General features: G+C 42.2%; 1 non-coding gene across 1 annotated transcript; it reads right to left on the bottom strand.

The window, feature by feature from the left end:
* Positions 1 to 6362: 6362 nt before the first annotated feature.
* On the bottom strand, positions 6363 to 6434 carry trnap-ugg. The gene has a single exon. It is a non-coding gene; the product is annotated as a tRNA-Pro (tRNA).
* Positions 6435 to 13950: the final 7516 nt, after the last annotated feature.

The raw sequence follows: 13950 nt of genomic DNA, 5'->3' as shown, positions 1-13950 counted from the left end.
TCCCAAATTATAGAAAAACGAACATAGACAACCCACCCAACTCACGCCCTGACCATACTAAAACAAAGACATAACAAAGGAACTAAGGTCAGAACGTGACAATATTTGTAATAATGACATTTACAACAATCCTGAATGAACAATTAACCCTTTTATTTGAACTTAATATAATACATAAATAAAATGTACCTATGATGAACATTACAGGCCTCTCTCATCTTTTTAAGTGGGAGAACTTGCACAATTGGTGGCTGACTAAATACTTTTTTGCCCCACTGTAGGTGCTTCTTCTGCCATTTCTTGCATAAATAATTTTACTGACACAAAAGATGCCACCTTGTCTAGCGTATTTTGTTTTGTCGACATTTTGAAAGTAAGTTTATCAACAAATTTGCTGTTTCCATCAGGCCATGTACTTCATGTGCGTTAAAAGGTTGGCTGATGGAAACCTGGTTCCTGAAACCCTATAATGACAACATACATTTCACGGATGTGAAAAATCACTCACTACCATTATGTCACATTTGTACACAGTATTAGGGCACTGTTTGTTTTTTTCACCACCAGCAGAGAATGTATTCTGAATTTAGATACTCATCTCATCTGGAGTACTGTGGCCTCCATGGTGCTGAAATGACAACTAAATGCAAGAGGTGTCATGACATGTCTTGGTCTAAGGCACTGCATCTCAGTACTAGAGATGTCACTACCGACACCATGGTTTGAATCCAGGCTTTATCACAACTGGCTGTGATTGGGAGTCCCATAGGGTGGTGCACAATTGACAGGAAACATTGCTAAGGAAAGTGTAACCTTGTTTATATCACCTGCCAAAATAACAGTAAGGCCACATTAGTAGGTGACTGCCACGTCTTTTCAGGTAGCCTACCAAACTTAAACAATTATTACTTATGCCCACACTTTCCACAGTTCTCAAACTGCCCTTAAAAGATGACAGGTTCATAGAAATGCTTAACTGCACCCTCAATTGACATAATATGTGTAATTGTGTCTCACCAGACCCAGCCACCATTCCTATCCCAGTGTAATCAATAATAATCACAGAAATAATTCCATAGTCCTTGATGATTCCATTTATTTTGAAATGCTGGTAAATACTATCCCTTATCTGATCAAATGTATATTTATACTATTTTCCTTGATATTGAAATTACATTGATAGGACGGGGCAAAATGCCTGAATGTCCTGGGGGGGAGCAGATTTGTACACAACACAGAAACATTTATATTAGGATTAAACTTTCTAAAAATCTGGTCCCACGAGGGACACCTTTTTGGGGGGATAAGGGAAATACACCCCTCTTCGGGGGTGCCTCAATAGAAGTGGAAGCCCCTAGTTCATTTGACAAAACCCTAAAAACTCAGAAGGCACTTGAACCAAACAGATTATCACCATGACAGACAGATTAGAATTTTTTATATTTTTTTTACCCTGATAGACTTGGTACCAGTGGATCAGAGTTGGGAGTGGAGGGTATAAGGACACTTAAACCAGAGTGGAGGCCTTCTTTATTTGAATCCAGCGCCAACCTAACATGGTTAACTCAAATCTGTACATCAGTGGCACTGCAGGGCCACTTTAAAGACAGAAAAATTGATGCTGGGGCAGAGGTTCTAAAGACGTTATTAAACCAGGGGGGTCAGTGGATCCACAGTAACCCCACAACCACGTTATCTATCTGCTGTGGTGAGTTCAGTTCAGAGCTTCAGACACAGGAGGTGTTGACCATACAGCGAGGCTGATTGCTTCTCCAGAACAGGGTATAAATCCTGTTTGTTTTTCAAGCAGTTTGAAGGAATCAGTGAATGGATTAAAATAACAAAGTGTGTAAACACAAATTCAGGTAGTGTCACGCCCTGACCTTAGTTATCTTTGTTTTCTTTATTATTTTGGTTAGGTCAGGGTGTGACTAGGGTGGGTACGTTAGTTTTGTATTGTCTAGGGTTTTTGTATTCTAGGTGATTTGTATGTCTATGGTGGCCTGATATGGTTCCCAATCAGAGGCAGCTGTTTATCGTTGTCTCTGATTGGGGACCATATTTAGGTAGCCATTTTCCCTTTTGTATTTTTTTTGGGTACTTGTCTATGTGTAGTTGCCTGTCAGCAATCGTTTATATAGTGTCACATTTTGTTAGTTTGTTCAGTGGACACACACATATGTAAATAGTGCCAGACATGCACTCAAACATGTAAAGTTGGCCTTGCTGTTATGATTTTAGTCATCTTTGATGTCCTTTGTTTTTTTTTGCATTGTTGTTTTCTGTTTTCTTTTGTCTTTTTTCTCATGAGTTCATTGTCTTAGTAGTTAGTGCATTGGGGGGGTTCTTGGGGGTGGGGAATGGAAAACATTTTATTTTTAATATATTTTTTATCTTGGGGGTTTGACTGTGGGAGGGGTCTCGGATGGTCGAGGGACAGCTATGGGGAACTGTGGGGGTATCTTGGAGGATTCTCGTCCCCGTTTTCTTTTGGGGGGGGGGGCTTGTAGGAGATCTATCGACATGCCCTTGAGCAGGGCGTTGATCCTGGATGCTTCTGTGTGTCGCTCTGAATGGGAGTCTGTTGGATGACTGGTGTGGTTGTTGAGCGGCTTCACTGCAAGTATATGGTATGTTTTGGATATTCAATAAAATAAAATACAAATAATAATATAAAATAAGAAATTATGCTGTCATCCGAAATTATTTATGCTGTATGAGGAAAGCTCTGAGAAATGTAACTACATGATGGCAGTGCTATGTGTCGTTTTCTGTACAGTCTGTTTGTGTAAGTAAGTGTTTGGTGTGACTATGTTCTGTGAGGATGGCATTTCCTCTCTAAAATTCGACAAAACCTTGGGTAATAAGAAACTGCCAGAAGCACAAAATGGCAGACATGATCTGGTTACCATCCGGGCTCTGAAGATACTGGTCCTTCGGGAGTCTATCTTTTTCTTGTTATGTCAAAACTGTCCCCCATTCACTCAGGTAGATTAAGAAGTCACGCTTTTGAGAGAAATTGACAGGTACAAAAGACCTGGGGGAAGAAAGTAAACGAAAGAGAAGAATAAAGAAGTTGGGGTAGCTGTACCTCAGGACACCAAGAACTTTCTATTCGATAAAAGGCAAAAAACAGGTAACCGAGTTCAAAAAGTAAACAAGCCCTGCTAATTTTGAGTTAAATACTTGCTGCTCTATTCTGTTATTAACTACTAACAACTGGCATGTACCCCAATGGGCACACACTGGTTGAATCAACGTTGTTTCAAACTAATTTGTCAATGTATTGTGACGTGGAATCAACACGGAATGTACATTGGATTTTGAAAAAAAGTAATCAACCAGTAGACTGCTGTTTTCATCTAATTTCAACCTGCGTTGTAAACATTCGCTTTCACTTGGATTCACCTGGTCAGTCTACGTCATGAAAAGAGCAGGTGTCTTAACGTTTAATGGGTGGTTGAAATTATACTGAATTACATATTTGATTAGATATATTTCGACAGCTTCCAAGCTCATTTGCGTAGACTACCTAAATAACATTAAATAGTTGAAAGTAACTCCTCTAACTATTCTTACACAAGCCGTATGTGAAAGTAAATTCGGAGTGTGGTTGGATTTACATAGGCTACATTGACATCAGATTTGCCCAAAGGACACCATAATTTCAATGTGTAGAGATGTATACTATCATTCATCCATGGTTGATTGGATCTTCGGAGGTTTAGAAGTAGTCACCATTAGCCCTATAAATAGGATGCCATATTCATGATATTAATGGATATTGCATTTTATATATGTTATTTATTCATAATGTTCACTAGTGTACAAAACATTAGGAACACCTACACATGAACGATTGATATGCTGGATTCAAGTCTGCATCTCAACCAAAAAAATCTCAGTTAGGGTTAGCACTTTAAATGCATTTCAAATAAAGTTTGATTTGATTTAATCCTTTTCTTCAACTTTGATTTTTGGTTGAGATGGAGATGTGAATCCAACATATTAATAACTTGTAGATTAAATTTGAAATCAACCAACCATCCTTCATTGGGGTGGCAGGGTAGCCTAGTGGTTAGAGCATTGGACTAGTAACCGGAAGGTCATTGGAAATAAGATATATTGTTCTTAACTGACTTGCCTAGTTAAATAAAGGTAAAATATATATATATATCAAAAGCTATTATTAATATCATGAACTTGGCGTCCTATTTACAGGGCTAATGGTAACTACTTCTAAACTTCCAACAATCCAATCAACCATGGATGAATGACAGTATACCTAGCTGCATAATGGTGTCCTTTGTCTGGCAAATCAGATGTCAATGCAGCCTATATAAACCCAACCTCACTCTGAATTTACTTTCACATACAACTTGTTTAAGAAAAGTTAGAGGACTTACTATTCAATGTTATTTAGGTAGTCTGCAGAAATTATTATGTGAGCTGATCAATAGCTCAATGTGTTCACGTGACAGCTCCGCTGAAACCAACGCAGCTTGTTTCGAAAGCCAAGCAGGGTACATAGAGGCAGGCATTTGGCTGGTAGACTTGTTCTCATTGAAGTTTGTTTCTCCTCATGGCACTGTTCAGGCAGAAATCATTGGAGTGTGGCTTCAGGTTTTATTTCAATATACTTCTTCATTTAGATTGATATCATGACATTGAAACAATGATGTTGATTCAAACATACCATTTTACTATCAACATTGAAACAAGGTCAAATAAAATATTTTTAATGCTGGTGACACTGTCAGTGATTTATTTAGAATTCAAGGCACACTTAACCAGCAGGACTACTACAGCATTCTGCAGTGATTCGCCATCCCATTTGGTTTGTGCATAGTGGGACTCTAACCCAGAAGCTTATAAGAAATCGCGCTATGCCTTCAATCAAACAGGCAAAGCGTCAATACAGAACTAAGATTGAATCATATTACACCCGGCTCTTACGCTCGTTGGATGTGGCAGGGCTTGCAAACTATTACAGACTACAAAGGGAAGCACGAGCCTACCAGACGAGCTAAATTACTTCTATGCTCGCTTCGAGGCAAGCAACCCTGAAACATGCATGAGAACACCAGCTGTTCCGGGCGACTGTGTGATCACGATCTCCGCAGCCGGTGTGAGTAAGACCTTTAAACAGGTCAACATTCACAAGGCCGCAGGGCCAGACGTATTACCAGGACTTGTACTCCGAGCATGCGCTGACCAACTGGCAAATGTCTGTCTGAGTCTGTAATACCAACAAGTTTCAAGCAGACCACCATAGTCCCTGTGCCCAGGAACACTAAGATAACCTGCCTAAATGACTACTGACCCGTAGCACTCCCCCTGATTCCATAGTAAACACTGAGCAATGATGAACAAGACAGGAGACATGATAAAAGCACTAAGACACGACAGAAAGTCAATCTGAAAACAACCCCCAATAGCATGATTGGAGAAGCATCTAGATTTAGAGCAAGTTGGAGAAGCACACCAAGAAAAATCAATGCACACACTGAGGTTAGTGCTGACAATAACATGACATGTCCTTCTACATTTGCATTCATTGTGTGCTGTTTGGGGTTTTAGGCTGGGTTTCTGTAAAGCATTTTGTGACATCGGCAGATGTAAAATGGGCTTTATAAATACATTTGTTTGATTGATTAGTTGATTGATTGATTGCGTGCTTGCTTGATTGATGTAAGGTGTGAAGGACCAGCAGCAGGCATTTACCAAGCAAAAAGGGAGTAACTGCTCATAGCGTGGAACTGAGAAAAATTGCTTTTTATATACCTTGGTTTCACAGTAACTTTATGCAGTTACTGCTAACATGACCCCCATTTTCTCAAAAACACAATAAAATAGAGGCAGGATATCTGTCCACATAATTAAGCATGTATTTAAGGTTGCAAAAAGGACATGAACTCATTTTCGACCAAATGAGCAGTTACTGCCTTTTTGCTTGGTAGGGCAGATTAGGCCTACTGGTCATTTGTTGAAACTGCACACGATTGCAGTACTGAAGAAGGCCAGAAGAGATCAATATACAGTCATTCATTGGGCTATAATTCAGCAAGTAACCTGTACATTTTTTTAATCAACATTTGCAAATAGGTAAACGTGAGGTTAGATCCAACCCTGTTATTTCTGAGACAAGACATTTTCAAGTGTGATTAGGCCTACTTCCAGTCTTAGAGGTCACGGCTGGCAACATAATTAGTTAAGCCACCTATAAAAACACATTCCAGATCAAGATGCATTCATGGACAGACGATGCGAACGTTAGAGGGAAGAACAGTTTATGATAATTGGCCTTGCTACAACATACCGAAAATGTTGAATAAAATGTGAGGACTACGGTGGCAAAAGACGGGCTCGTCCGGGATTTGAACCCGGGACCTCTCGCACCCAAAGCGAGAATCATACCCCTAGACCAACGAGCCACTTACAACAATTGCCGTTGTCGATATATTACTACCAAGAGCATGACAATGTTTTTCTGGGATGAATTTGTCTTCATCGTTGTTGTCTATACATTTATCCGGATGTTGCCGGTAAATTAATAGCTTGGAAAACACAGACTTTCCTTTTTTAATTATGAAGAAAACCCTGGCTTTACGTACCTCAATTTCACCCAACTTGCCTTAATATCTTGTAAAAAATGTTTTGTACACAAATTCTACCTCCGAAGTTTCACGAGCACTGATGTTGTTGATTAATGTCCTCATTACCTCGAGAAAGCTTGCTACATTGTTACGCTGGCTACAGAAGATGAGATACGTAAATACACCTGAGCAGTGTTCGAATACCCATACGGTATACTACACACTTAATGAGTACATACTATTAGTTCATTTTAGTATACTGTAATCAGATTACCGATACTTTTGAAAAACTAGATGATTACTTTTAAATTCAGAAAGAATGTTTTTGCGAAAAAAAATCTGTGTTTTCGCAATGACATTCAAATCAGCATATAAAAAAGGCGCACATTTAAGTTCGTTCCACCTCAGCAAGTCTGAACACAAGTCAGAGACCACTATGATGACACACCAAATATGTTTGATGGATCGCGGGAAAAGAGCAGGAATGGGTTTTTGTAGGCTACAGTCCAAGCTATGTCTTCCAATGGTGCGACTGCTGTCGGCATCCAAAGATTATCCAATTTGAAAAAACGCTTGAAGGTAAGTATGACAGTGGTAGTGTAGTCTACGGCGATATTCCTTCCTCTGCCGCCGTGTTTTGGCCAAGTTGAAACCAGCCTCATCCACAAAGATGAATATGTGGAGTGTTTGCCTGGCTTCAATCTCCATGACTCTAAAATAAATCCACAAGGCATCATAAGAGTTAGGCTATTACACTAGTTTACATTATACCTAAAAACATGCCATTGTGTGCCCCTGCCCTGTTGGGTTTTGTTCAAAACCAGTTCTGTATTTTATAGTCATCTTACCTGGACATATTGGTTCCTGAGTTGCTTGACTCATTCCGAGTTCCTCTCAAAGGGGACAGTGTACAACTGCTTCATCCTGACTTGATGTTGTTTCAGGACTCTATAAATAGTTGTTATGCTTACATTGTGAATATTTCCAAATGTGATGTTGTCTACCAACGCTCTGTCCCGAATCTCTGTGAGTTTTATGCCATTGTTTCTGATGACCATATCAACAATTGCAGTTTCCTGCACAGCAGTGAAAATCCTATCTCTCCCGCCTGTGGGAGGTAACCGTTGGGTCCTTAGCAGAAATACAAAAACAATTACACACCAGTGGGTTTGGAGGCTTTGCTCAATTTACTTCTGTAATGTGCAGTTCAGTCAGATGCCCTTGTAGAATGCACATCTTACCTGTTGTTTTGCCAGAAATTCTCACAATAGATGCCACTGTTGAGCGTTGCAGATTTGGCTCCACTCTCAGACCAGCCTCTCTCATTGATATACTATGATTTATTACATGATCAATTATAGTAGCCCTAATCTCATCCTAGACTACAGCTCTTGATCTTCCTCTCAGTCTTCTTCCACCACACATACGTACTCCTCTTCCTCTCCCTCTCCCTCTCCCAGCCACTCTTCTTCCTCTGTCAGCCACTTCTCTATCTCTGGCTGGGTCCATGTTTACATTACAGTACAGCATTATTCCTAAAATGTCTCCTTTTGTATAGATGGTAATGAAATTAAAAGACTAACACCTGGGTAGGTGTTCAGCTACAATGGAAATCAGCTGTGGTTGGTCTAATTGTTTTGATAGTATTTCATTTTTTAGATTTGGAATATATTTCAATACGGTATTACTGTAGAAATGTAGCAAATTGCTGTCTTATTCAATTTGGGTTTCTGTTATTCTGTTAGGTTTTGAAATTAAGTTTAACAATTTTCAAAAGAGTATGTAAACATGTACAAATTGGCCTGTAGGTACATAGAGTTTTGGTGGTTGTTGTGTCTGAGTGAGAAAAGAATTCATGAAATTTGAAAGATGTAGTCATTGAATGCATTTTGTGCCAAAGCAATGAAAAATGATCCACCGTTTAGCCCACATAGATTGCTGTTGTGCTCACTGTGTGAAGAGTTCTGAAAAAGTGAACAAAGTATTGAGAAATGGGTCCTAGCAATTGTAAAAAAAAAAAAAAAACTGTATTCTGAGAGTGGTTACATTTCTCGAGGCCCATCCCTCATCTTTTTACCAAAACAGAGGTGGTTGGTTGCCCAACCATTTTGTTATTGTTTCATCTGTGAATTTGCCCTTTAAACAGCTGCATATCAAAGTGACACTAACAAAAAGGTAAACGATAGGTCTATAGCAAATGCAGCATATGGCATTCATATTTCACATGTAAATAGCACTTTTCAGTAGTGCTCAAAGCATGCCATTCCATGAGCGCAGCATTTACTTTTCAACTCGAATCAATGAGCCCAATCAGTCCTCCATGACAACAAAGTAGGGCTTTACCCTTTCTGCCTGCCCTGAGCCTGCCTGCCGTCCTGTACCTTTGCCCCACCTGTCCAGATTACTGACCCCTGCCTGCCCTTGACCTGTCTTTTGCCTGCCCCTGTTGGATTAATAAACTGTTGTTAATTTGACGGGTCTGCATCTGGGTCTTACCTTGAAACGTGATAGTACGAACTGGCCATGACTGACCCAGCAGACCCTGGCCATCTGCCCCAAGCCATCTCCTCCCAGGAAGCCACCATCAGTAGGCACGAGGAATTGCTTCGTGGCCTTATGGAGGGGGTCCAAACGTTGGCGTAACACCATGACCAGGCTTTGGACATTTTGCTGAAGTAATTCTGCGGGTTGTCTGGGAGGCAGCCTACCATGGTGGTAACCTCTCAGCCCCTCAGTAACTCAGCAGTTAGCAGCGCAGTCTCATCTGTCACTTCAACTTCTCGGGAGCCCTGCTTACCTCCCCCGGATCACTTCAATGGAGAGACAAGCACATGTCAAGGGTTTCTAGCTCAGTGTGCCCTCGTCTTCAAGCTTCAGCCCTCCTCCTCCTCGGAGGATCGCTCCTCGGATCGCTCCAAGATAGCCTACTTCATCACGCTGATGTCCGGGAGGGCTCTCACCTAGGCTACTGCTGTATGGGAACAACAGCCAGCCATATGCGTTAGTCTGGAGGGTTCGTGGGAGAGGTGAAGAAGGATTTTTTGATGTCCCATTCTCCGGGAGAGAAGTTGCCCTAATTCAGCTTCGGCAGGACTCCCACAGTGTGGCAGGCTATGCAGTGGATTTCCGCACGCTGGCAGCGGAGAGGGCTTGGAACCAGGAAGCGCTGTTTGATATATTCCTTTTTTTATTTATCCGTTATTGTACCAGGTAAGTTGACTGAGAACACATTCTCATTTGCAGCAACAACCTGGGGAATAGTTACAGGGGAGAGGAGGGGGATTAATGAGCCAATTGCTGCTCGGGAGTTACCTACGGTTCTCGATTCTCTCATTGCGTTGACCATCCGCATTGATGGTCGATTATGGGAACGACGGAGGGAGAGGAAATGTTATTTTCCTCGTATGTCCAGGGATTCCACCTTGCCTCCGAGTCATCCCGGAAGTCCACGACGGTCTCGTTGCCGAGAGAACCCGAGGCTTCCTGACCTCCCCCTGGAGTCGCCGAAGACGGCCGTGTCACCTCTTCCCGAGCCTATGCAACTAGGCAGAGCCGGGCTGTCGCCAGCGGAACGGCAATACAGGATCAACTCAAAGAGTTGTCTGTATTGCGGGACTCTTGGTGATTTTTGTGTCCTCTTGTGCTTTAAAAAGACCAGGCTCACCGGTAGGGGCGAGTATTCTGGTGGGCCATATGGATAACTTTTCTGCTTCCCTTGCTCTCACCCCTTAGAGCTTTTTGGACGCTACCCTGGCTTCTGAGCTGAACATCCCCACTCAGCCCCTTTCTATTCCCATGGATGTTAGAGCGCTGGTCAGATTCCCGTGGTTTTGGGATTCTTCTGGCTCCAGCGATACAATCCCCTCATCTACTGGTCTACGGGTGCCATCATGGGCTGGAGTCTGTTCTGCCTTGCCCATTGTCTGAAGTCAGTGCAACCTGTCCCAGGATGTCTTCCTGGGGACTCGGAAGGTTCCCCGGACCTCTCCACCATCCCCGCGGAGTACCAGGACCTCCGGGAGGTGTTCAGCAAGGCCCGGGCCACTTCGCTTCCGCCGCACCGACCCTATGACTGCGGGTTGATCTTCTCCCTAGCACCACGCCACCCCGGGGATGTCTGTACTCTCTGTCGGGACAGGAGACCAAGGCTATAAAGACCTACATTGGGGACTCCCTAGCTGCAGTATTTATCCGTCCCTCTTCTTCTCCCGCCGGCGCAGGGTTCTTCTTCGTGGAGAAAAAGGACAAGACCATGCGCCCGTGCATTGACTACCGGGGACTCATTGACATTACTGTTAAGAACCGTTACCCGCTACCACTAATTTCCTCGGCCTTCGAGCTGCTCCAGGGGACCACTGTATTTTCCAAGCTGGATCTACGGAACACCTACCAACTGGTGTGGATACGAGAGGAGGACGATTGGAAGACACCTTCAACACAACCAGCAGCCGCTACAAGTATCTGGTCATGCCTTTTGGCCTCACCAACACCCCTGCTGTGTTCCAGGCTCTGGTAAATGATGTTCTCTGCGACATGTTGAACCGTTTCGTCATGGCGGAGATGTCCGGGGCACCTTCCGAGCCCCTAAGAAGACATACAGTGGGGCAAAAAAAGTATTTAGTCATCCACCAATTGTGCAAGTTCTCCCACTTAAAAAGATGAGAGAGGCCTGTAATTGTCATCATAGGTACACTTCAACTATGACATACAAAATGAGAAAAGAAATCCAGAAAATCACATTGTAGGATTTTTAATGAATTTATTTGCAAATTATGGTAGAAAATAAGTATTTGGTCACCTACAAACAAGCAAGATTTCTGGCTCTCACAGACCTGTAACTTCTTCTTTAAGAGGCTTCTCTGTCCTCCACTCGTTACCTGTATTAATGGCACCTGTTTGAACTTGTTATCAGTATAAAAGACACCTGTCCACAACCTCAAACAGTCACACTCCAAACTCCACTATGGCCAAGACCAAAGAGCTGTCAAAGGACACCAGAAACAAAATTGTAGACCTGCACCAGGCTGGGAAGACTGAATCTGCAATAGGTAAGCAGCTTGGTTTGAATAAATCAACTGCGGGAGCAATTATTAGGAAATGGAAGACATACAAGACCACTGATAATCTCCCTCGATCTGGGGCTCCACGCAAGAACTCACCCCGTGGGGTCAAAATGATCACAAGAACGGTGAGAAAAAATTCACAGAACCACACAGGGGGACCTAGTGAATGACCTGCAGAGAGCTGGGACCAAAGTAACAAAGCCTACCATCAGTAACACACTACGCCGCCAGGGACTCAAATCCTGCAGTGCCAGACGTGTCCCCCTGCTTAAGCCAGTACATGTCCAGGCCCGTCTGAAGTTTGCTAGAGCGCATTTGGATGATCCAGAAGAAGATTGGGAGAATGTCATATGGTCAGATGAAACCAAAATATTACTTTTTGGTAAAAACTCAACTCGTCATGTTTGGAGGACAAAGAATGCTGAGTTGCATCCAAAGAACACCATACCTACTGTGAAGCATGGGGGTGGAAACATCATGCTTTGGGGCTGTTTTTCTGCAAAGGGACCAGGACGACTGATCCGTGTAAAGGAAAGAATGAATGGGGCCATGTATCGTGAGATTTTGAGAGAAAACCTCCTTCCATCAGCAAGGACATTGAAGATGAAACGTGGCTGGGTCTTTCAGCATGACAATGATCCCAAACACACCGCCCGGGCAACGAAGGAGTGGCTTCGTAAGAAGCATTTCAAGGTCCTGGAGTGGCCTAGCCACTCTCCAGATCTCAACCCATAGAAAATCTTTGGAGGGAGTTGAAAGTCTGTGTTGCCCAGCAACAGCCCCAAAACATCACTGCTCTAGAGGAATTCTGCATGGGGGAATGGGCCAAAATTACCAGCAACAGTGTGTGAAAACCTTGTGAAGACTTACAGAAAACGTTTGACCTCTGTCATTGCCAACAAAGGGTATATAACAAAGTATTGAGATAAACTTTTGTAAGTGACCAAATACTTATTTTCCACCATAATTTGCAAATAAATTCATTAAAAATCCTACAATGTGATTTTCAGGATTTTTTTCCTTCTCATTTTGTCTGTCATAGTTGAAGTGTACCTATGATGAAAATTACAGGCCTCTCTCATATTTTTAAGTGGGAGAACTTGCACAATTGGTGGCGGACTAAATACTTTTTTGCCCCACTGTATTTTTAAATAATGGGCTAGTATTATTATTAGTAGGCCCATAATCAATCCTATTAGATATCATCGTTGAAAAACTATACAGTTTTATTCTAACTTTAGGGACCTCTTCAAAATCAGGAGGCTGAAGAAATTTAGCTTGGCACCTAAAACACTCAAACCTTTACAGATGCACAACTGAGAGCATCCTGTCGGGCTGTATCACCGACTGGTACGGCAACTGCACCGCCCTCAACCACAGGGCTCTCTAGAGGGTGGTGCGGTCTGCCCAACGCATCCCCGGGGGCAAACTACCAGCCCTCCAGGACACCTACAGCACCCGATGCCACAGGGAGGCCAAAAAATAATCAAGGACAACAACCACCTGAGCCACTGCCTCTTCACCCTGCTAGAAGGCGAGGTCAGTACAGGTGCATCAAAGCCGGGACCGAGAAACTCAAAAACAGCTCCTATCTCAAGCCCATCAGACTATTAAATAGCCATCCCTAGCACATTAGAGGCTGCTGCACTTTATACATAGACTTGAAATCACTGGCCACTTTAATAATGGAACACTAGTCACTTTAATAAAATTTACATATTTTCCATTACTCATCTCATATGTATGCATGTACTGTATTTTATTATATTCTACTGTATCTCAGTCTATGCCGCTCTGACATTGCTCGTCCAAATATATATATATGGCTGGGTCTTGAAATGCTTCTTACGAAGCCACTCCTTCGTTGCCCGGGCGGTGTGTTTGGGATCATTGTCATGCTGAAAGACCCAGCCACGTTTCATCTTCAATGTCCTTGCTGATGGAAGGAGGTTTTCTCTCAAAATCTCACGATACATGGCCCCATTCATTCTTTCCTTTACACGGATCAGTATATATATATATATATTTTATATTGTGTTATTGACTGTACGTTTGTTCATGTGTACCTCTGTGTTGTTGTTTTTGTCGCACTGCTTTGCTTTATCTTGGCTAGGTCGCAGTTGTAAATGAGAACTTGTTCTCAACTGGCCTACCTGGTTAAATAAAATAAAGGTGAAATATATATATATATATATATTTTTATTAAAAAATATATTTATATATTCTCAATCCCATTCCTTTACTTTATATTTGTGTATCTTGTTGTGAAATTGTTAGATATTTCTTGTTAG

Source organism: Oncorhynchus mykiss, chromosome 8 (assembly GCF_013265735.2).
Source record: "Oncorhynchus mykiss isolate Arlee chromosome 8, USDA_OmykA_1.1, whole genome shotgun sequence".
In the NCBI taxonomy this organism is placed as follows: domain Eukaryota; kingdom Metazoa; phylum Chordata; class Actinopteri; order Salmoniformes; family Salmonidae; genus Oncorhynchus; species Oncorhynchus mykiss.
Note: the sequence above shows the minus strand (reverse complement) of the source record. Positions and strands in the feature narration are given on the sequence as shown.